The sequence below is a fragment of the Lepus europaeus genome, chromosome 2 (genome assembly GCF_033115175.1).
Source record: "Lepus europaeus isolate LE1 chromosome 2, mLepTim1.pri, whole genome shotgun sequence".
Taxonomy (NCBI): domain Eukaryota; kingdom Metazoa; phylum Chordata; class Mammalia; order Lagomorpha; family Leporidae; genus Lepus; species Lepus europaeus.
Genome location: NC_084828.1, coordinates 99,862,945 through 99,886,436, shown reverse-complemented (window position 1 = coordinate 99,886,436; position 23,492 = coordinate 99,862,945). Strand labels below are relative to the sequence as shown.

Below are 23,492 nucleotides of genomic sequence, written 5' to 3'. Positions count from 1 at the left end.
CTTATCTGATCAAAGTTTAAAGTTTTACTAATGTGGTATGTCACTACAGGACATGAAATATCTAGGCATATGAGCATCTATCTTACCATGTTTAAAATTTAGAAGCTGCCAGCTGTTATCAGTACAACCTCAATCAAGTGACACAAAAATACTCAGTTTTCCACTGAAACAATACTTTTTTCGTTGCTCCCAAATTACTCTGTGTGTCAACCTTGAGTAATTAACAAAACTTCTGTGCTTTAATTGCTGATCCTTCCCACGACAGCAGTCTGTGACATTTTTTATTAATTGCTTCAGCAACCTCATTTCCATTCATTCCAAGGTCTTCTATTGCCTTCATCACTACCTTTCTTACTTATCAATTATTTTTGTTACAAATGTAGATAAACCCAAGCCATGCAATAGTTAGGAAATATTACATGAGGTCAAAATTATGCCCTAAACCTGTGCAAAACAAACATATCTATTTCTGAAATTGGGTAGGAGTGTGAAATTGTGACCTTCCATTGCACAATAAAGGGACTATAGATAATGATAATGCACTATTTTTCTTAAAAAAAAAAAGGATTTTGAATGTCTTTGTAGCAAAGAAATATTAAGTGTTCAAAGAGCTAGGTATGTTTACCCTGACTGGATAATACATAATGTACACATGAATTGAAATATTATACATAAATCTGTACAATTTTTATGTGTCAACTAAAAATTAAAGTGTTAAAGAAGATGGGGTGAGAGCCACTGGGAAGGAGAATATGGGAAGGAGAAATGACCCTTCAAGTCACGTTCACCAATGGGTAGTTTCTTTTGAAACCATTCTCTGCTTTTTCTTCACTCAAATGATTGACAAGTAGAAGAATTGTTTTGATTAATATGTTTATATACTTCAGATTAATCAAATTGCCAAAGCTTAACCTCATTTCATTTTGCACAAACATAGTGTTGATGGGTAAATGATAATTTTACTCATCATTCTGATTTCCAGTTGGTTAAGAGCCAATATTTATATAATTTATTTTTCTCACCCACCGGGGCTTAACCTTCACATATTATGCTCACTTTTTCATGATATTCTTGGTCACAAGAGTTGAGGTGGTCTGCATTTCATTATGGGTTTATTTACTAAACTGATAATAAGAAATTACAATGTTTTAGATGTAGAGGGTTGTTTTCTAATCACATTCCTTCTCATCTATCTTTCAATGTTTGGTTGTATCTTCTCATATGTTCTCACAAAGAGTAATAGCCTACTTAATTCTTGTCTTCCAATCACTAATTAATGGAAATTATGCTTATATAGTGTCTTGCCATGTATTACATTAAATTCAGACTGCCTCCAAAAAGGATGTGAGTTTCACAAATTTAATCAATTAAAATTTAGAAAATGAAAAGAGTGGAAATCAATTAAATGGATCACAGAAGTAGATTGTGGAAAAGCAGCATAAGTAATTCAGCTGAGGTTCTTATTAGATTTATGTATGATCTCTTAAAACAAAAAGAAGCTTCCTGGATTTTCTATTTTTTACTGTCATTTTAATGCTTGGAAGATGATTATCTCTCCTTTGCTCAAAACTATCTGATGATTTTCTGTCCCATGTCATTATGGTCACGTGCTCACCACATGTATCTAAGTATACTCACAAATTATACATACAAAGTCAATAAAATTAAAAGTTCTAGTTTTCAGTCATTATAGTTACACTTCAAGTGCTCAGTAGCCAGGTGTGGCTAATGGCTATTGTTTTGGGCAGTACAATATTATACAACATATTCATTGTGGCTGAAAGTTCTATTGGGCAGAGCTGACTTACATGTCTCTGTGTCATCTCACCTGTATCTCCCTCCAGCACCTCCTTTTTCATCATTCTCAATCAGCTGTCACAAGGACTGTCCCCTTACTGTGGTCAGAACTTCCAAAGTGGTCCTGCATCAGGGCCCTCACCTACTTGCTGTTCCGTCCACCTGAAACATTGATGCTCTTTGTGTGTGTGTGTTTCACTGCAGATCTCTGCTCAAAAGACACCTCTTTCAAAAGAGCATATTTAAATGTTTTCCACAGTATTCTTTTTGTACTCCCTTTGTCTTATTTTTCTTTTCAACAGTAATGACTGCATTGCATAGTATTTTTTTCTTTTTTTCTGCCTCTCTTATTAAGAAAGAAATTCTATGAATGCACAGACTTGTTTAGTTCAGTTCTAAGTGCCTATCCCATAGTAAGTGGTCAATAATCACTCCAAACAGGAGTGATTTTTGCCCCGGGAACATCTGGCAATGTCTAGAGATATTTCTAACTGTCTTAGTAAGTGTGATGATATTGGCATCGTGTGGGTGGACACCAGGGATGCTGCTAAACAACCTGCAATGCCCAGGACAGCCCCTCACGACAGAGAAATATCTGTCCTACGGTGTGAAGAATGCTGAGACAGAGAACCCTGTTTTATCATCTGCTTACATTACTGAACTGAGAAAATGCAACAAATTAGTCTCATGAGGCCAAACTGAATTACAGTGTTTGCTTCAAGTTCACTTACTTTTACAGTACGTGAAATTAAAAGAAGTCTAAAACCTATTTTCTTTAGGATCTTGTTTTTGGAAAGAAATGTATTCAGCATCATGATCAGACTATTACATTTAGCAATCAACAGCATGGGTGCTCTGAAAGGAAAAAAAAACTGCATTAAGACCCTTTGTTGGAATGCTTTCCACTCTCCACAGAACAGAAACTAAAATAACCTATATACAAGTAGGCACAAACACAGTCCTTGAGTGTTTTTTGCCCACATATGGGTATTGTTTAAAACATGTCTTCTTTGTAACAGCTGGGCCTTGCTACTACTGTGCTTGGCTGAGTTCACAAGTCTGTTGTGACCTGTAACTTCCTTGTTAATTCTCTCTCTCTCCTCTCCTGCTAAGCTTTGTTTCTTGGCAGTTACCAAAACCTTCTGTCATTGCCATAGCTACTGCTGCTGAAAGAACCGCCATAGCCACCTTGATTTCCTGGTTTGGAAAAATTAGCTGCCACCAGCTTAAGGGCCAGAGCTTCTGCCTCCAAAATTTCTTTGCTTCATGGGTTCAAAATTTGAAGACTGGCTGTTGTAATTGCCCAAATCATTGCAGTTTCTACTGCTTCCCAAATTGCTTGCATCATTGGTGAATCTATTGTAACCATCCCCACTGCCACCATAAGGACCACCCCTCAGCTGCCGCCATGACCGCTAAGGTTTCTTCCATGACCGAAGTCATCATTGCCACCAAAACCACCTCCCCGACTACGACTAATGTTTCCAGAACCTCTTTGACCTCTTGGGTGAATGAAATGCTAGCCATCTCCTGCTTCAACAAGGCCTTCCTTACTTTACAGCCGTGACCATTCACGGTATGGTATCTGTGAATGACAATCTTATCCATAGAGTCATGGTTCTCAATGGTCACATAAGAAAAACTCCTCCTCTTTCTACTGCCTCAGTCGTTGTCTGTCACGTCAATTTTCTCATACGGTTCAAAATAGTCTCTAAGCACTAATGGTGATTTAGCTATTCAGAACAGGTAGCTTCAGTATCTGAAGATGCGCCAAATTATGCTAATTAACAAAAAGGGCAGGGTAAGCTATGTTGTAAGAAAACAGTAGCATCCTCCTCTTGGAAAGAGGACTGGGGAACACATGTAACTTTGGTTACTAATATACTTAATTATTCAGGGATTGCCTGACATGTTTATAAGGTGACCTCCTTCTTCCCATCTTTTACTATTATAGAGAATTATAAAGAGCATTGTTGAGTAGATCTTTGCCACAATTTGCTTAAGTGACTTTAAAGGAAACAGGATGTTTGGTTTTGAATACAGATAATACATAGTTTTCCAATGCACTCTTCTCCCCCAGGACTAGTTAGGGAGCTCTCCCTCACTCGTTTTGTCTCTTCCTCCCTCCTCTTTTTATATTTTTCAAAGAAATGACAACACACCACATTTAGAGTGCTATTTTTTAAACTCTAGAAGGCTGGAAAAAAGCAAGACTTTTTCAAAGACAGAAAACAACCAGGCACTGATCATTGAAAGGGAAGAATGACGATGAATCCAGCTTTTTAGCACTGCCTGTGTAAGAAGAAACTCTAACATTCAATATCTAACTTGGCAGTTGGAATCCTTAAAGAAGGAGAGCAAACTTGCCCCTTAATTTTATTTTCCCTTCTTATCATCTCATGGCAATTTTCCTAGTAAAAGGGACTCATGGGGCCTAAAATAACTTACTCCTTAAATGATTTTATATCATCCTTACCCCATCTGCCCCTGGTTTGGTAAATCGCCCTTCACTGAGTAGTGATACAATCTGTAATTAGGCTTTGAAAAACTACTCTGAGATGATCAAGAAGGAACAGGTTTCCAAGTTAATTTATTTGTTAATATTATTATAATGGATAGATATTTTGCCTTCTCTATGCTTATGCTCACATTTGTCACACAGTCCATTTAGGGTTATCTGAACACTAATATAAAATAATATTCCAAGAAGCAGAGTACTTTTGTACATTCTCTTTTTATGGGAAAGTGACAAAGAACTATCCCTCCCCCATCTTATGGCAGTGAACTGATAGTAGAGATTTCATTGAGAAAGAAAATAAAGCAGCAGCTTTCAACTGGCAGACTTCTCTGGTAATCAGTACAACTGAGACCCAATATTTCTTTAGAAGAATTATATGATTATAACACTCAGCAAGAAAAGCTGATGTCTACAATATTGATCTTGGTTCAGGTATTACAAAAATGTGGTTGAATTATGTTTAATCTTATGTTAAATTTATGTAAATGTGAGAAATTTTATGTTAAATTTATGTAAATGTGAGAGCCCCTCCCACAAGACCAGGCACAGCACTTTCTCTTCCTGTCCATTAAATTATGTTTAATTTTATCTTGAACATAATTCACCTAATAGGGCATTGGAATAAGGTAATAGACAAAGGATTTCAAAAATAAGGAGGAAATACAAAGGTTAATGATACTTATTTTATGGAATATATATTACAGAAGAGAAAGATAACTTCTAGTATATAGACTATATAGCATATGGAAAAAATAAAGTAGACTACCTATAACAATTATTTTTAGTGCTTTTATTGTACTAACTATTTCCTAACTTTATGTAATCACACTATTCTTCAGGATTCAGAATTAATTTAAAAAGTATCTATGGGAGACCAGGAGAAGCACCTGGCTCCTGCCATCGGATCAGCGTGGTGCGCCGGTCGCAGCATGCCGGCCGCGGTGGCCATTGGAGGGTGAACCAACGGCAAAGGAAGACCTTTCTCTCTGTCTCTCTCTCTCTCTCACTGTCCACTCTGCCTGTCAAAAAAAAAAAAGTATCTGTTTTTCCATGATATCTTGGCTTTCCATGCCTGCTATACTCTCATGGGCTCTTCCGCCAGATCTGAATGCCTTGAGGGCTGATTCTGAGGCCAGAGTGTTGTTTAGGACATCTGCCATTCTATGAGTCTGCTGTGTATCCCACTTCCCATGTTGGATCTTTCTCTCCCTTTTTGATTCTATCAGTTAGTATTAGCAGATACTTGTCTTGTTTGTGTGATCCCTTTGACTCTTAGACCTATCAGAGCTATCAATTGTGAGCTGAAATTGATCACTTGGACTAGTGCGATGGCATTGGTACATGTCATCTTGGTGGGATTGTGTTGGAATCCCCTGGCACATTTCTAACTCCACCATTTGCGGCCAGTCCGATTGAGCATGTTCCAAATTGTTCATCTCCTCCCTCAAGATGTCATGGAAAAAAGAAAAAAAGACCTAAATGAATGATCTCTGTGAGTGAGATCCTAGTGGAAAGAACGGGGCCATCAAAGAAGGAGGTACCCTTCTCCGAAGGGAGGAGAGAACTTCCACTTTGACTATGACCCTATCGGAATAAGATCAAAGTCAGCGAACTCTAAAGGCTTCCATAGCCCTGGCAACTCATGACTAGAGCCTAGGGAGATTACTGACGCCATGAACAGGAGTGTCAAATTGTTAAATCAGCAACAGGAGTCACTGTGTACTTACACCCCATGTGGGATCTGTCCCTAATGTGTCGTCTAAAGTGAAGTGATGCTATAACTAGTACTGAAACAGTATCTTTATACTTTGTGTTTCTGTGTGGGCACAAACTGATGAGGTCTTTACTAATTATATACTGAATTGATCTTCTGTATATAAAGAGAATTGGAAATGAAAAAAAATAACCTGGAGTTAAAAAGGAAATGGCATAGAAAATTAATTAATTTGAAAAAAAATTATGTAGGATCTCTGTCTTTAATGTGCTGTACATTGCTATTTAATGCTATAATTAGTAATCCAATGGTAGTTTTTTCACTTTGTGTTGCTATATGGGCAAAATGTTGAAATCTTTACCTAATATATACTAAACTGATCTTCTGTATATAAAGAGAATTGAAAATGAATCTTAACATGAATGGAAGGGGTAAGGGAGCGGGAAGGGGGAGGGTTGCGGGTGGGAGGGAAGTTATGGGAGGGGGGAAGCCATTGTAACCCATAAGCTATACTTTGGAAATTTATATTCATTAAATAAAAGTTTAATAAAAAATAGTATCTGTATCACTGCAAACACAAGTATTCACTTAGAGAACTAAAAAGAATAGAATTGTATTCACAATTATGTTACAAAGAGATTTTTTCTTTCAATAGTTCATCTTCAGTGAAAAACTGCAAATGGTTCTCAACTGAGCTTTCTGTAGATTTCATAGCAATACTTTTTCTATACTGTTTTCATTTTAGGAAAAATGATTAGTCTTGTTCTTTAGAGAAAATTAGTGTTTATTTTTTATTAAATTAAACATGTATGAATTATTTTATACAAGTGCTGAACTACAAACAATTGGTTTTCAATGAAGCAAATGCAACAGCACTGACTGTTCATGATATATTTAATAATGTTAAAGTGTTATATACAATACATATACGTGTATGCATGCCTGTGTGCATTTTAACCTTCACTATTTTATTTTTTCTCACACCCAGATTAAGTCTCAGTAAATCAAAATCATGTCAAAGAATACATTTGGGTAACAATAATATGTTTACTATGCTTAGAATTCCTACTTTTATTACAAAACAGTTCCATTAAATCAACATTTCAATGACTAATTTACTACTTGAATGTTTATTTTCCATAATATTTGGATCACTTGTGACTAAGGATCCCATTAGTCTTCACTCTACCTGATATGCTCAACCATATCTTTAGAATTGATGTCATTTTCAGAAAGCATTTATGTTCAATAATGAATGTGAAATGCTTAGTAGAGTGCCTGGTAGGTGATTTTTTAAAAATGTTTCTGGGAAAATGCAGTTAAAAGAAACTTTTTTCAGTGCAGAAAATGTTGAAATCTATAATTTTTTTCATAATATGCATTTCCATGAATCTTTTGAAAAGTGCCTATGGTAAGAATTCAATAAAATTTAGCTATTATGATCATTATGAATATAATAGAATAAAATATAATTTGTAGTTCATGCTTCCCTGAGGATATATACCTCCATTTTTAGAAAAAAAATCCCAGGAAAATCTACTGTAGGAAAATATTAATGATTATCATATTATGGATGGTTTTAAAACTTTTTTCCACCATTCTTATTGTTTAAATTTTCTACAAAGAACACAGGTGACTTTAATAATCAAAAGAAAACTAAATTTAAATTTTTTCATTGTGTTTGAAATTTTATTTAACTTTTTCAGCAGTTCTGTTTGCCATATTCTATCATAAGCTGTCGGAATTACCCTGTGGGTGCATGGCACTGAGGAATCTGCACTATCAGATGGGAACTGGGATAAATGCATCCAAGCTCACGCCCTTGAAGAGTGTCAGGGCAGAGTGAAAATTAACGAAATGTATTTTACGTTTCCTGTGACATGGCAGCAGGTCTCTCTTAAGAAACTATTAGTTGAGGAAGGAACCACCCTCCTAAATTCTGTGCTTCAAATAAGAGACAGTGTGTGGTGCATTTGACTCTAGTGCTAAGAAAAGACAAAGAATTCAGACACAAAATTCCCAAATTAGTGGCAAGGAGAGCTATTACTTTAATTAAAACTTTAAAAGCAAATTTAGAGGTTCATAGTTTCCAGAAAGTATGTCTAAGATTTGAATCTGAGAGTTTGTTTCAAGCAAACAAAATAAAATAGAAAGTAGTTTGGCTTAATAGAGGCAAAACTCTTTAGGACTAACTGAGCACCTAAAAGGAAATCTGTTGAAGTTAAATGGGCACTATGAGAAACAATGACTTGATCAGCCCTTGTCCTGACTGTTGAGAAACAACTTACTACTTTATTCTTCTTAGTATTTTATTCTTGTATTTAATACCATTGGTTGAACTCTTTTATTAACACACAATTATTACTAGGTGTTTAAATTTAACTGAAAAGTGATCCCTGATAAATATAAGAGTGGGAATAAGAGAGGGAGGAGATGTACAGTTCAGCACATGCTCAATCTGACTTGTCCCTAATGGCAGAGTTAGAAATGTGCCACGAGATTCTAATTCAATCCCATCAAGGTGGCATGTACCAATGCCATCTCACTAGTCCAAGTGATCAGTTTCAGTTCATAACTGATCATAATGACAGGATTAAGTGTCAAAGGGATCACATAAACAAGACTAGTGTCTGCTAATACTAACTGATAGAATTAAAAAGGAGAGAACGATCCAACATGGGAAATGGGATACACAGCAGACTCATAGAATGGCAGATGTCCTAAACAACACTCTGGCCTCAGAATCAGCCCTTAAGGCATTCAGATCTGGCTGAAGAGCCCATGAGAGAGAGTATTTCAGGCATGGAAACCCAAGACACTGTGCCCCAGAAAAAAAAAATGACCTAAATGAAAGATCTCTGTGAATGAGATCCCAGCGGAAAGAAAGGGCCATCAAAGAAGGAGGTACCTTTCTCTGAAGGGAGGAGAGATTTTCCACTTTCATTATGGCTTTGTCTAAATAAGGTCAGCGTTTGTGAACTCAAGAGGCTTCTGTAGCCTTGGCAGCTCATGACAAGAGTCTCAGGAGATTACTGACTTCATCAATAAGAGTGTCAATTGTTAAATCAACAACAGGAGTCACTGTGCACTTACTCCCCATGTAGGATCTCTGTCCTTAATGTGTTGTACTATATGAATTAACAGTACAACTACTACTCAAACAGTACTTTATACTTTGTGTGTCTGTGTGGGTGGAAACTGTTGAAATCTTAGTATATACTAAGTTGATCTGTATATAAAGATAATTGAAAATGAATCTTGATGAAGAATGAGATGGGAAAGGGAGTGGGAGATAGGATGGTTGTGGGTGGGACGGAGGTTATGGGGGGAAAAGCCACCATAATCCAAAAGTTGTACTTCGGAAACATATTTATTAAATAAAAGTTAAAAAATTCTTAACAAAAAATGTGCCCTATTTTATATGCACTTATTGAAGAATTCTTTTTTCTTATGATAGAGGGAAAAAAAATAAACACCAAGAAGCCCTGAAATCAGAATTGGTTTTGTTAAGGTGATTTTGAGCCTGCAGCTGCAGCTATTATACCTTGCACTGTACTTACCATAAGATGTTTGCTACATGCAAGCATCAGGGCTTTATTTCAACCATTTTAAAACCATTTTATTCAGTACCAACATAAAATAGAAACCCGAGAAAGGTATATCCCTGTTAAGAACGAGATGTGAGAAGTGATCACCAATGGAAATACCACGCATGGGAATTCCAAGCAGAAAGGGCTCTGCTTTCTTCCTCAGCAAATCCTGATAGACTTGCTTTGCTGAAAGATGAGTGGGCACTGTTAGATCCCCTGAAGACAGGGACCATACCTTATTCACTTTGCATCCTGTCCAGTCAACCTTTGATAAATACTTAAAACACACACATTTAAAAAAATAGTATTGTGCACAAATGAGTGAATTCTAGAAACAATTTTTGGAGTTTAAATCTCATGTTTGAAATCTTAGGGAATGTTAATGCTTTTATTGGCTTTATGTTAAGGAATTTTATTGGCTTATGTTAGGGAATGAGCTATTTCAATTCAATATTTTAATTACAATGGATAGGAAACTTGTTTTCTCCAAAATGAAGTACTGAAATATGAATGTGTGAGAATTGTGATATCATGTTCTCAGTTTAACAGAAGGAAACAAGTTTTCTACTGAGGATTCCAGTCATGGTAGGAACTTCCATAATTGTCTCATATGATGAGATATTCTTTAAAATGATCATCCTGGGGCCGGCGCTGTGGCGTAGCGGGTGAAGCCGCTGCTTGCAGTGCTGGTACCCCATCTGGAGACGCTGGTTTGAGTCCCAGCTACTTCACTTCCGATCCAGCTCTCTGCTATGGCCTGGGAAAGCAGTAGCAGATGGCCCAAGTTCTTGAGCCCCTGCGCCAATGTGGGAGACCCAGAAGAAGCTCCTGGCTCCTGGCTTTAGATTGGTGCAGCTCTGGCCATTGCAGCCAATTGGGGAGTAAACCAACTGGGGAGAGGATGGAAGACTTTCTCTCTCTCTCTCTCTCTCTTTCTCTCTCTTTCTCTCTCTGCCTCTCCTTCTCTCTCTGTGTGTAACTCTGACTTTCAAATAAATCAATAAATCTTAAAATGATCATCCTGTGTTCTTAAAAGCCAAAATACATGAATATCCCTGATGCCTAATCATGGCAAATTGTTCTCACTGTCCTCAAGGACTTCTGTGTGTTCCCAAAATACATAAACTAAGGTGGCAACGATTATTCATGAAGTAGAATTTCATAGATAGAAGAACTCTCAGTCCATTCTGTAGGTTATTCTCTTCACTGCTGGAGAGGAGGGCAAGTTGTAAGGAGGATCTGATCAAAAGAGAGGAAGTTGATGAGGAAGGAGATTCTTAACTAATTTGTCTGGACCTCCATCAACACCTAGTAAGTACTCAACTAATGTATAACAAATAAATAAAAGAAAAAAATGTAGATTGAACAATCAACGTATGAAATTATAGAAAGGTGTGATAGGATATTTGGGCTTATACTTACAGAGATGGTAAAATAATAGCTGAGAGTGATTTAGGCCACAACAAATTGGCATGAGAAATTTGAGAAAAAAACAATACCTTCTGTATAAAGCAAGGAAGTACTGTAACAAACACTAGTGCTGTTAACAGCACACAATATCCCATTTTTTGTCTTTAACTGTATCCTTTATTTTATTCTACTGTGTCAATCTCCTCCCCAGGAAAATGTGGTCAGATCATACCATGGAGAAGAATGATTCTGATGGATGGTTAGTTTATAGCACTGAAAGTTTGATAGAAATCCTCATTGCTATCTTTAATGTTTAAGCTAACTTCCTACTAACTAGTGTGAGATCGGTGCTATGAAATATTTTTATATATCTATATCTGTCTTTCTCTAGTCGAATTTTTAAGATCCTGCTCCAGTTTTTAAGGAACTTTTAAAATAGATGAGATTCACAAGATACTATCACAGAGCTACTATCCTCAAATGACCTTTATTTTCTCTGCTTTGTCCTTGAGTATACCTCAGTGGATTATCATGCAGGAAAGAAAAGTGCAGAAAATTCTTGTTGATCTTTGTCCCTAAAGAAAGTAGTGTACCACGAGAGTAGTAGTTGGGTACAGAGTTAGATCGAAGGTGACAATGTTTTCAGTAAGCACGTGGCCTTGATCAACTATGAAGTGAACAATGCTGAGCTTCCAAAGACTCAGCCACAAGGTTACTGGTGGATTTCATTATTTTCTGATGTAAAAACTGTATTTAATTATAAAGTATTATTCTTAAATGTTGCTGTTATTTTAGTTAACTTATTTGCATCCATGTCTGAACATTTTTTATAAATATAAATCCTTTTTCCATTTTTGCTCTGGGACATTTGTTTTGTTAACAAACACAGCTAAGTCCATGGAGATCTTGAAAAAGGAAGCATTACTGATTTATGAAGTCAAATGTCTAGGCTACAGTTTTATTATGAAATCTTTTTTGTAAAATGTGTGAGTAATGTTCATTAACATGGCATATTTGTACATGAAGTTACAAAATTTTAGACTAGATTAACATCTATAAAAGATTTTCTCTGCTGGGTAAATTGCTATGTCATGATAAAAGGAAAAATGATCTGTTTATGGATTTGAGGCAAAATTTTTTTGGCATGAAGGAAATTGGGAGAATCACTATACCACTATATTTTTGACTTATGAATAGCTTCAAATGGCTGTTTAGCAAACTTAAATGTTTACCCGTCCCTAGACGGAAATATCTTTTATTATTTTCTCTCTGCTGTTTTGGGAAAGGGATATTTTCTCACATAATATCTAGGCTATGAAATGACACTGTAAAAAGGAATATATGGATTACTGATTGAAGCCCCAGGATGCCTTTGCAAGTTTCTTTCCTTTTATACATTCCTAAAATGTATTTTAAACCTAAGGTCAGTTTGAACTACGAGAAAAGCTGGCATTTTCAATATAGGAAAATTAAAAATATATTCTACTTGATTGGGACTGTTTTTCACCATTTAATTCAAAACATTGTATGTATGATCTATATATTTACTCTCAAACTGAGTAGCCTATAATCCATGTGCAACTGATACATTTTTAAATGTTTTTCCATACATTTTACTTTAATTACTTTATCTTATGAAAATTTTATTTAAATTTTATCTTCTTATATAGGCTTGCTTGTGTCTTTTCAACTAAAATTTAAATTTCCTGTTGAGGGGAATAGCCATAAAGTCTTGTTTATAGTACTAAATAAATGAATATTTATTTCTATAAACGTGATTTGTATAAGCACTTTTCAGCTTCAGAGAAAGGCATCAGGTTTTAAAATAAAAAAAAAAGATGAAGAATGAAAACTCAGGCAGGGCTGATACCAGATACATTGAAGAGACCTATTTTTGAAAATCATTTATTTGAGATTAGGGTGAGGAGAGAGAGAGAGAAAAAGAGAAAGTGTACCCGTTCTCATTAGGGGTTTACTCCCCAAATGGATTGCAATGGCCAGGGGCTGAGCTATGGAGCTGGGATCCCAGAATTCAGTTTGGGTCTGCTATGTGGATGGTGGGAACCCAATTACTTGGGTCATCATTGCAGCCTCTCAGCGTCTGCATTAGCAGGAAGCAGGAAGCAGGAGCTGTAGCTGGAATTGAACCCAGGCACTCTGACTAGGATGTGGGTGTCTTAACTGCTAGGCCAATTGCCCACTCCCTGAAGAGATCTACTTCTTATTCTGCTCTGTGTTTCTCAGATTTTATTTTAGCACTCACAGTTTGGAAATCAGATAAGCTTTCCTGGGAGTGTGGCCAGAAAACAAATTGGATTTCAGTGATTTATATTTATTACGGTTGTATAGTGTGTCAGGCATTGTATAGAACATAGACATTACGTTAGAATGCCCTTTCCCTCCAAAGACAGCGTTCTGATTCCTCACCTGTGCACCACAGACCTCATATGAGTAAAAGCAAAGCATGTACGTTACGCTGCTTCATGTTACATTATTACACATATGGGTTGTCTTATGATTAGTTTCATGCTTGCAATTTTTCCAGCATTTGTTTGGTCTGTGTTTATATTACTAGAGTGTGGGCTGAACCCATTTTGGCCAGTGTGTACCTTCTGTACAGATATTCTAAAAGAACTAACGCCAAATGTGGCAGTGGAGGCTAGTCCTGTTTTACTCTTAATCAGTTGTAACTGGTATTAACTACTTAGGAACTACTGAGTAACTAGCAGTCTATGCCTTGGTTGGTTGATAAGGCCTGTCCTTCTGACTTGATATTATATCATGAATATAAACTACAAATTAAATAAAATATGATTATTTTGAAGTGAGAAGTTTGGATGAAAGAGAATGCCGGTATTTGCAGCTGTGCAACCGTTTCCAAACTGCCTGTTATTTGGCCTGATTTTGGAGAGGAGGAAAGCTTCTGGGGGCCTGGGAACCTTGGCCACTCTAACGAGGAAGGCGCTGCTGCTCTGCGGAGAGGCACATGGAGTCGCAGAAGGCTTGAAGCACAGCACTTGACAGCTCCCAGGAAGCCTGCCATCCACCCCTGCCTGTCTGCCTAGTGACATCTAATTGCTAAGCTTCTCAAAGGGCTCCCCCTGCCTCTGGGATGGCTCTCAAAGGTTGCTGCAGATTCAGCTCACTCTGGTATTCTTTGCTGTCCAGGAGAGGAGCAATTGAGTTTTTGGGCAACTCTGTTAGGCACCTTGGAGCCACACAGATCATTTCAAACAGCTACACTTCATAGACAGGTGTGAAAGGTCAATTTGTAGAAAGCCATTCCTCCTTGCTCTATATGTTGATGTCTATTTTAATTGTGTGCATAAAAGAGTGAGGAGGGAGAAGGAAGAGAGACAATCTTTTCCATTACTAAGCTGGGTAGCATCTGACAGGCAGTGGATGAATGAATCAAATAGGAAATTTAAGGTCTTATGGGGTAACAACTGAGAATAATGTCAATAATTTGAACTTCAAGTCTCTATGATTTTAGTTTTTTATATACATTGTGATTCACACATAATCTTGCTTTCTTAAAAATACATGAATAGGGGTTTGCACTGTGGCACAGTAGATTAATCCTCCACCCGCATGCTGGCACCCCATGTGGGCGCCGGTTCTAGTCCTGGATACTCCTTTTCCTATCCAGCTCTCTGCTGTGGCTTGGGAAAGCAGCAGAGGATGGCCCAAGTGCTTGGGTTCCTGCACTCGAGTGGGAGATCTGGAAGAAGCTCCTAGCTCCTGGCTTCAGATCGACTCAGCTCTGGCTGTTGTGGCCATTTGGAGAGTAAACCAGAGGATGGAAGACCTTTCTCTCTGTCTCTCCTCACTGTCTGTAACTCTACCTCTCAAACAAATAAATACAACCTTAAAAAATGCATGAATAAATGCATAAACATTCCTCCCTACCCTGATGGAATTCTTGTTTTCTAGTAATTCAATGTTAGTAATTCAACTTCCACTGCCCCTAAGATATTAAATTTTCTAGTATGCAATAAGAAGGTTCTCTTGACTTTGGTTAGAATTTTAGTTTCTGGTCTTTACTTTGACTTATGAGCCACCTAATTTTAAATCTAACTTAAACTCTCAACCAGGAAATGTTAGAGATTTAGGAAGAAATATCACTTTAGGTTCAAGTTTACCATTTTCATTGATCATCTCCCTTTGATTCTACATGGATATACAAAGAGCCTGTATCTGATACTGATTTCTATGAGAATATCTATCTGTATTTCCTTGAAATGAAGGAAATCAGATAGATATAAAGAAATGGAAATGCTTTCTATCACAACTAATTTATTTAATTAGCTTAAAGATATTATCTCCATTATGAACACCTTATTATATAATGTTAAACAATGGGCAGTGTTTTAATGATATAATCTTTATTAACTGAATAATGGTTACCCTATATAACCCTACAGATACTTCTTTTTTTTTATTTGAGAAATAGCAAAAAAGAGAGAGCTAGAGAAAGAACAAGTATACTCCTTTCTTCTGGTTTATTTTCCAAAAACATTCCAATGGCTGGGCCCAAAGCCAAAAACTCAATCCAGGCCTCCCACGTGGGCGACAGGAACATAATTACTTTGAGCATCACGGTTGCTTCTCAGGGATCATTAGCAGGAAGTTGGAGTCGAGAGCTGGAAGCCAGGAATTGAACACAAGTACTCTGATGTGGAATGTGCGTGTCTTAACAGCTAAGCTACTGTCCACCTGTTATAAAGGTGTTTTTTAAGCAGAGAATCCAGTATTAAAATTTGGCAATAGGGGCTGGAGTTGTGGCACAATGGATTAAGCTATCATTTGAGTTGCCAATGTTCCTGGCTTTGGCCTGGCCCAGGCCCAGTCATTGTGTTCATTTGGGTAGTGAACCAGTGAATGGAAGATCTCTCTTTTTCTGTTTTTCCCTTTCAGCCACTCTGCCTTTCAAATAAATATATCTTTTGTAAAAAATTGGCAACTAATCTGTGTTCTTATTTTCGCAATTCAGAAATTCATTTAAAGCACTGGAATTAATTGCTGGTATTTTAATTTTCTAACTTGAGTTGCTCAGAGAGGCTAAAAATCTTGTCTGAGGACATACAGGTAGGAAGTGCCACAATTTGGCTTAATCTTTCATCCTCATTTTTTTCCTCATGTCTTTCAAAGCCAGAATAAAAGTGTGAAGACCATCTTCTCAAATAACTCCATGACATTAATTTCACTTATAAGAATATAATTCATGATGATGAATGACAGATGATTATCATTTCATGTAATAAGCAAATCATGCAATCAACTGCTAAAAGAAAAATCCAAACTCATACAACAAAATAGTACAGCTGAGTAGAAAACATTAGAATAAATAAAATGTTTCTTCAATGTTATAGTAAAGTTGGATGAACAGTTTGTCCTCCAAAATCCAATTATTTATGTTTATAATATTTATAAATATGGAGGCCGGTGCTATGGCCTAGTGGGCTATGACCCCGCCTGCAGTGCCTGCATCCCATATGGGTGCTGGGTTGAGTCTCAGCTGCTCCACTTCCTTTCCAGCTCTCTGCTATGGCCTGGGAAAGCAGTGGAAGACGGGCCAAGTGCTTGGGCCCCTGCACCCATGTGGGAGACCCAGAGGAAGCTCCTAGCTCCTGGTTTTGGATGGGTCCATCTCCAGCTGTTATGGCCATTTGGGGAGTGAACTGGCAGATGGAAGACCTTTCTCTCTGTCTCTCCCTCTCTTTCTCTGTAACTCTACCTGTCAAATAAATAAATAAAATCTTTTAAAAAAATTGTAAACATGATAAATGCTAGATAGCATTTATTAAAACTGCTTTTTAAATATCTCAAAATGCGAATTCACAAAATTTTAGTTTGATATAATTAAATTATCCTGCCAGGGAAAGAGTAGGATTTTCTCTAGTCATTTTGTAGGTGAGAAAATCAGGACCACAGAGATTAATTACGTGGTGCTCCCTGTGTCACACACCAGTTAGGGCGGAAACCAACTTGGGATTCAAGTCTCCCACCTGCTGGCTCATGTTCTTTGTTTGGTCACTCATATAGCCTTTTTTTTTAAACCAGACAGAAATATGAATGCATTTCTTAGGAAAATTTTATTTTTAAAGGGAGTGGTAATTATTTGTGATAATTTAATTTTATATTCAAAGATCCTAGATAAAATGCTCAATTTATACTGGTTTATGGGAATCTTCAGAAGTTTAAATCAACTGAGAAGGTTAATTAAGGCTAATTAAAAGATGAAGTAGTTCAGCGATTCATGATTTTATCCAATACATATTGCTCACCCACCAGGAGCAGACCCTGTGCTCGGCACCAGAGTGAGCAAGTACAGGCATGGAAACCACCTCTGTGGAGAATGAAGGAGCAGCTGCAGCTGAGCTCTGCCTGGGTTCTGTGCCCTAGGAGAGTGTGAAGAAAGGTGGCTAACCCAGTCTTCTGAAGGCTAAGCAGGGATCATCCAGGAGGTTGTGAGGATGAGTGTTCTGGTCAGAGGCATGGAAGGACTGGTTCCATCTGGAGGACAATTCAAAATTTAGTAAGGCTGGAGTCCCACTGCACACATGAGGACACTGGAGATGAGAAAGCCACCTAGGGAAACCTTTGAAATCCTATCTCATTCTGGAGGCAGCGTTTTCCACACTTCAGTGTGCATTGAGTTCACTGGAAAAGTGTTAAAATGTAGAGGCCTGGTCCTCGGGAAGCCCAGTTCAACAGAGCTGCAGTGGGGCCCAGGAATCTGCATTTTAACAAGCTTTATCTGGATAACTATTCTAAGCATTGCACCTAATTTTTTTAATAGATGATGGTGTATCATGAAAGGATTTTAAATAGAAGAGTGATATGATCAACTTAATATTCTAGCAAGGAAGGTGATGAGATCCACATGATCCCTGCATCGAAAGAACTGGGAACTTAGAGTGACTTTTCAGGGAAAGATGCTAAAGTGATCTACAAAGGTAGCTATGAGATTGGAGACAGAGGGCAGAGCAGGAGTGAATTAGAAAGCAAGTGGCAGAGTAATGAGATTTGATGCAGGAAGTGAGGGAGAGAGAGGGAAGGATGGTTCAGTGAGTGTTGGTGCTGTTGAATCATCCAAGAGAGAAGGTTGGTGATGGTGCTAAGGAGTCCATATTTGAACATGCTGACTTTGTGTGGGAACAAGTAGAAGTGGTCAGTTAGTGACAGTCATGGTTAGCTGGGGAGATTGTAACTGGTTTGTAGATAAATACTGAGAATGAGCATAAGTGCTAGATTATATTGCCAGTTTAATTACTTCAACATTTCTTTACCTGCAAACAAGTTAATTATATATTTTTTAAAACATTTATTTATTTTGAAAGTTAGAATTACAAAGAGAGAGGGAAAGAGAGAGAGAGTGAGAAAAAGATCTTCCATCCAGTGGTCCATTCCCCAGATGGCTCCAACAGCCCATGCTGTGCCAGACTGAAGCCACTAGCCATGAGCTTCATCTGGGTCTTTTACATGGGTGACAGGGACCCAAGCACACAGGACCATCTTCCACTGTTTTTCTTAGGCCATTAACCAGGAGCTGGATTGAAAGTGGAGCAGCTGAGACACGAATTGGCGCCCATATAGAATACCAGTGTCACGGGCAGTGGCTTTACCCTCTGTGGCACAATACTGGCCCCAGGTTGACTATCTATTTAAACATTTATGAGAACAGAACTATTTACAGTACAAATCACAGCTAAAATTATAAGTTTTGACAAATGATGTGCAGAATATTTGTATCTTAGTTCTTAGTATAGAAGAATAGAGTAATGCTTCTTTGACGTAATATAGAACATTTTAGTTCTATTATTCATTGATTCTGAAACCAGGACATAAACTGATAAATGTGGTAGAAATTGATACCTAAAATGTTAATTTTAAGAAAGTTGGTTATGAAAGAAAACATTTATTTTGGTATTTAAAATTTTATATTGGGTTAGCTGGCCCATCTGTCACATTCTGATATTTATACTGCTATTTCTTGGTTCTTTAATTCTTAAATTAATTGAAAGTTTAAATTAAAAATTATTGAAAAGTTGTTCAATTTAAACAGATATTTTAATATGAATTGATATTAGCTAGAGCTATGCATATTTTCACCACAGTAAACCTGATTCTACCATTGATAAGTTGTTCATTTTCAGCAAAGTTTGTGTATTCTCGTTTCTTGCATAAAGGGGATGTTCAAAGCATAAGAAGTTAAGAGAATCCCTTCAGATAACTATCAAATAATTTTTCAATGGGAAAGTCAGATATTTAAAAATAGATTTAACAGAAGCTAAATGTTAAAGTAAACATGAAATAGTTGATTCAGCACCTTATTATTTTTGAATGCTTTCTAACAGTAGAAGAAGTACACAATAAAATAGAAAATTAAAATATTCATGTAAGTGACAGAATTTGGGACTGATCATATTTTGGCTTAGTTGATACATAATACTCACAACTCTCTTTCTTTATACACAACATAGAGTGACTCTACTGTGGGCACATGAGCTTTGGTTAACTCTCCAGCTTCAATATTGTTCTGACCTCTTGGGCATTTCTGATTCCAGGAAGGTTTTCTTTTTTTTAGAAAAGATGAATGTTTCATTGCTTTTCAGTACTCCACTAAAATACACAGAAAGGTACTCTGAAGATACTAAATAGACAGATGGTGAGTTCGGAGAATTGACAAAGCTGCATGGGTTTCACATCTGTCTTGAGCAAATGGTAGAAAGAATGCATCAGAGATTTCTACCCTCCAAGGGTACTACAATGTGTCAGAAAACTTGCAAAATCTCTTGTCCCTGTTAGTTGAGTCATTTTGCAGTAGCTAAGGTACTGGCATGGGGATGTGGCCTGAATTTGCTGTAAGCTCAAGTGATAGAGAAAAAAAATCAGACCCAGATTCTGGTCCTCAGTCCAAAACAGACTTGACAAGGAACTTTGGTGACACAAACTCTGTGTGCTATATTCTATCAGCAAGACAGAGGTAAAATATCTATCCTTTGTTAACCTCACTAAAGAAGTGTAAAGATGAACTTTTATGGGTCTCTACCAGAAATGACTGTTACAGCAATGATATCTGTATTTTGTTAGAACCGAGGATCTGCTATAGGAGGCATAGCTATAGAGATAGGAAAGTACCTTTTGTTATTTGCAGAATTCGGGTGGTGATGGGATGAGGGAGAGAAGAACAACAGGATCCTTCCAACCAGAGTATCGTTTGAAGAATTAGGAGTGATTGAGCTTTGACTTCAGTAGAAATAGCATGTGTTTCAATATTAGCAAAGTTTCAACATTTATATTCCATAATATGATTAGTAGTAAACTTGGGAACTCTGCCCTGATCATACATCCCCAAATGTATTATATCACTAATTAAGGGCTTGAAAATAACAGAATCCTAGAGCTAGAAGGAAAGCCAGTAATCCTTTAAACCGATCATCTTCCATAAAGACCTTAGCAAATATGTCTACTCTGTAGTCCGTAAAACAGAACTGATTTCATTGAGTTTAGCCACACATGGGCTAGATCCTTAGTAGAGGAGATTCCCTTCAGAGTCCTACATATGGCTATGAAGACAGGTTGTGCAAGGGTTAGGTCTGAACTCCAATCCCCTAGGCCACTTGCCCTATCTGTCAGCCTGGGGGACTGTGTCCTCCTGGGAAAACAGCAATCCTTGTGTATTTGGTTACCCAGAGAGGGTGCTGTTTCATCATCTGACCAGAGATGGTTCACATCACTGTCATGGTTATTTCTTCTTTCCTGTCAGAGAGACTTCTGCTTTGACGAGTGGTTTTCAAATCATTTTAACCTGTATCTGGGTGGGAAGAACTCCTCCTCTGTATCATAGACTCACATAGAGAAACTGTGGTAGCCTAAGGAGAAGACCTCCAGATTTAGACCCACAAATGGGCAAATCCACTGGATGTCACTTATGAGTGCAGCTCCTTCCTTAGATCCTTGGAAAACAGTGTGTGTGTGTGTATTTGTGTGTGTGTGTAGAAGTCAGGATTGGAGGTGTAAGAAACCTGTATAATTGGGTGTAAAGAAATGGTTCCTCTTAGAGCAGATCCAACTGATATTTTGCTGCAGTCTCAAGAACCTCCTGTTAGCATTCTTATCAAATTATTAGTGACCATTAGCTGAAGTGATGAGGAAATGCCTAGAACTTTAGAGGGACACATTCTCATTCTAAATGGCTTTGCTTAGAAATATAGTTAGAAACTATTGGAATTATCTATTATATTTCTAAATTTGCAGAAATACCAGGCTGTCCTCAGGTATTACAGAGGTTGAACTTATTAAACTGTGTAGACTGTTTCATAGTGGAGTGTTGGTTAATTACAGTGGCAATCTGATTATAAGGTTTCCCTTTTAATTGATTCCTTTTAAAGTGTGGGGAAACTTCACTTGATATGAACTTACTCCCAAAATTCATGAGAGTAGACCAGATCCTGGGTCTGTGTGAGTCTTAGGACCAGGAATACCACCCTAACTGTACTTTGAAATCTTCATTCTTAAGGCACTCTTAGTATTTCACTAATTCATTCACTCTTTAATTCTTTCTTTCATCCATTTATTCATTTATTCATATATTCAAAAATACTGCATCAATATAATGCTCCTAGTACTCCTAGACTTTAAATGTGTAAAACAAATCTATTTGAATATAATTCTTGTCATAGAGACGTAGTTGGGGATTCTGACAAAGATAATCAATTAAATTTCTATGTTAATTAAGGTATTAGCATTGCATATAAAGTGTTAGTATCCTAACACTGAGAAAGACATCCTTAATTATGCATTGCTGGGCAAGGGGTGGTGGCGGTCCAGGGAAACACTCACTGAGTAGGTAATATTTGAGTGGAATAATTAGTGTGTGTAGAGGCAAAGGCTTGAGGATGAGGAAATGAGAAAAAAATCCAAAACTACAAGAGAACAAGAAAAGTAAGGCTCTGCCACCATCCTGGTATAACAGGCATTACTGTGACTAAACTTCCTCTTCCACACATGACATATAGGGAATAATTTACCAACTCTATAAAAACATCAGAGTTAGCATCAAGTGGGAAATCATTATTATATGCTTTTTCATGATCCCATTTAATCCTTACCATGCCATTACAGTGTGTGAGTTCCTTTATTATCTCCATGTCATAGGCAGGGGAAGTGAGGGTTAGAGAGGACAAGCTATTGGAGCAAGGGGTAGGCATTATGGTTCAATGGGTTAAACTGCCACTTTAGATGCCTGCATTCTATACTGAATGCATTGGACCCAGTCATGCCTCTGCTTCTGATTCAGCTTCCTGTTATATACACCCTGGGAGACTACAGGTAATGGTTCAAGTACTTAAGTCACTGCCACCCATGTAGGATACCTTGTTGGAGTTTCTGGATCTTGGCTTTAGCCTGGCCCAGCCCTGACTTTTAGAGGCATTGGGGAGTAAAACAATGGATACTTTCTCTTTCTTTCACTCAACCCTGTCTCTCTGTTGTTCTGGGTTTCAAATGAAAATATAAGCTAAAATAAGTTTATTAGGCCAATATCACACAGATACTCTGTGGTGATGCCAGGACTTGAACTTAGAACTTTCTGAGCTTGGAGCAGAAATTATTAACCAATGTGATTTGCTGTTGTTCAAATGTAAGGAATTATTAAGTGATATGTGGTGACTATCATCAAAATCCTATCAACTTCTTTTTACTTTATTTTTTCATTTTAGGAAGAGGCAATTAATTCAAGAATTCTGGGCCATCAAAGCTTAGCCCTCAATTTCCTCATATGTCAAATGACAAAGCTGTGCTATGTGAACTCTAAAGACCTTTATGCCTCCAAGATTCTATTTTAATTTAATTTTCCCCCAAGCTTAAGAACACTATTTTGCTTTACATAAGTCTTCTGAAGACTTATATAAGTAATTTCATATCAATATTAATGACTCAAAAGCACAGGGCATCTTGATTATAATCAAGTTTCAGATGAATATGAAACACTAATGTGTCCAGTTTTCCACATTAAATTCCTGCACAAGGAGGAAAAAGATGTTCTTATCACTGAGGTACATGATATATATTTTAATTCCTTGATTAATTACTGAATTTTTCACAAGGCTCTCTCCAATTTCTCAAAAAGAATAGGAGTGAGCAATAGATGGACATTGATGAATGATAGAAGGGTTCATTTGGCTCTTCTTTGTTGCATAATTTAATAAGCCAATAACTCTAGTTTTACCACATTCTCCTAGAGGCCTTTATGTAAGGTCAAGTAGTACTAAATAAGCATAGGCTCAAGAGAATTATTTATTTTAACTCATATTCTTCTGGGCAGACTAGACTCTAGTCAACACAGATAACTAAGTATCTTACTATATAACATGGTACAGTGGACATTTAGCTTTTTTTAAAAAAACCTTTTCCAAATATAATATCATTTTGAAAATCTGGCAAATTATCGACTTTT

The 23,492-nt window shown here is 37.1% G+C and overlaps 1 pseudogene; it reads right to left on the bottom strand.

Moving 5' to 3' along the window:
• Positions 1 to 2,926: 2,926 nt before the first annotated feature.
• Positions 2,927 to 23,492, bottom strand: part of LOC133751413 (heterogeneous nuclear ribonucleoprotein A1-like) — a 31,811-nt pseudogene continuing 11,245 nt past the window's right edge.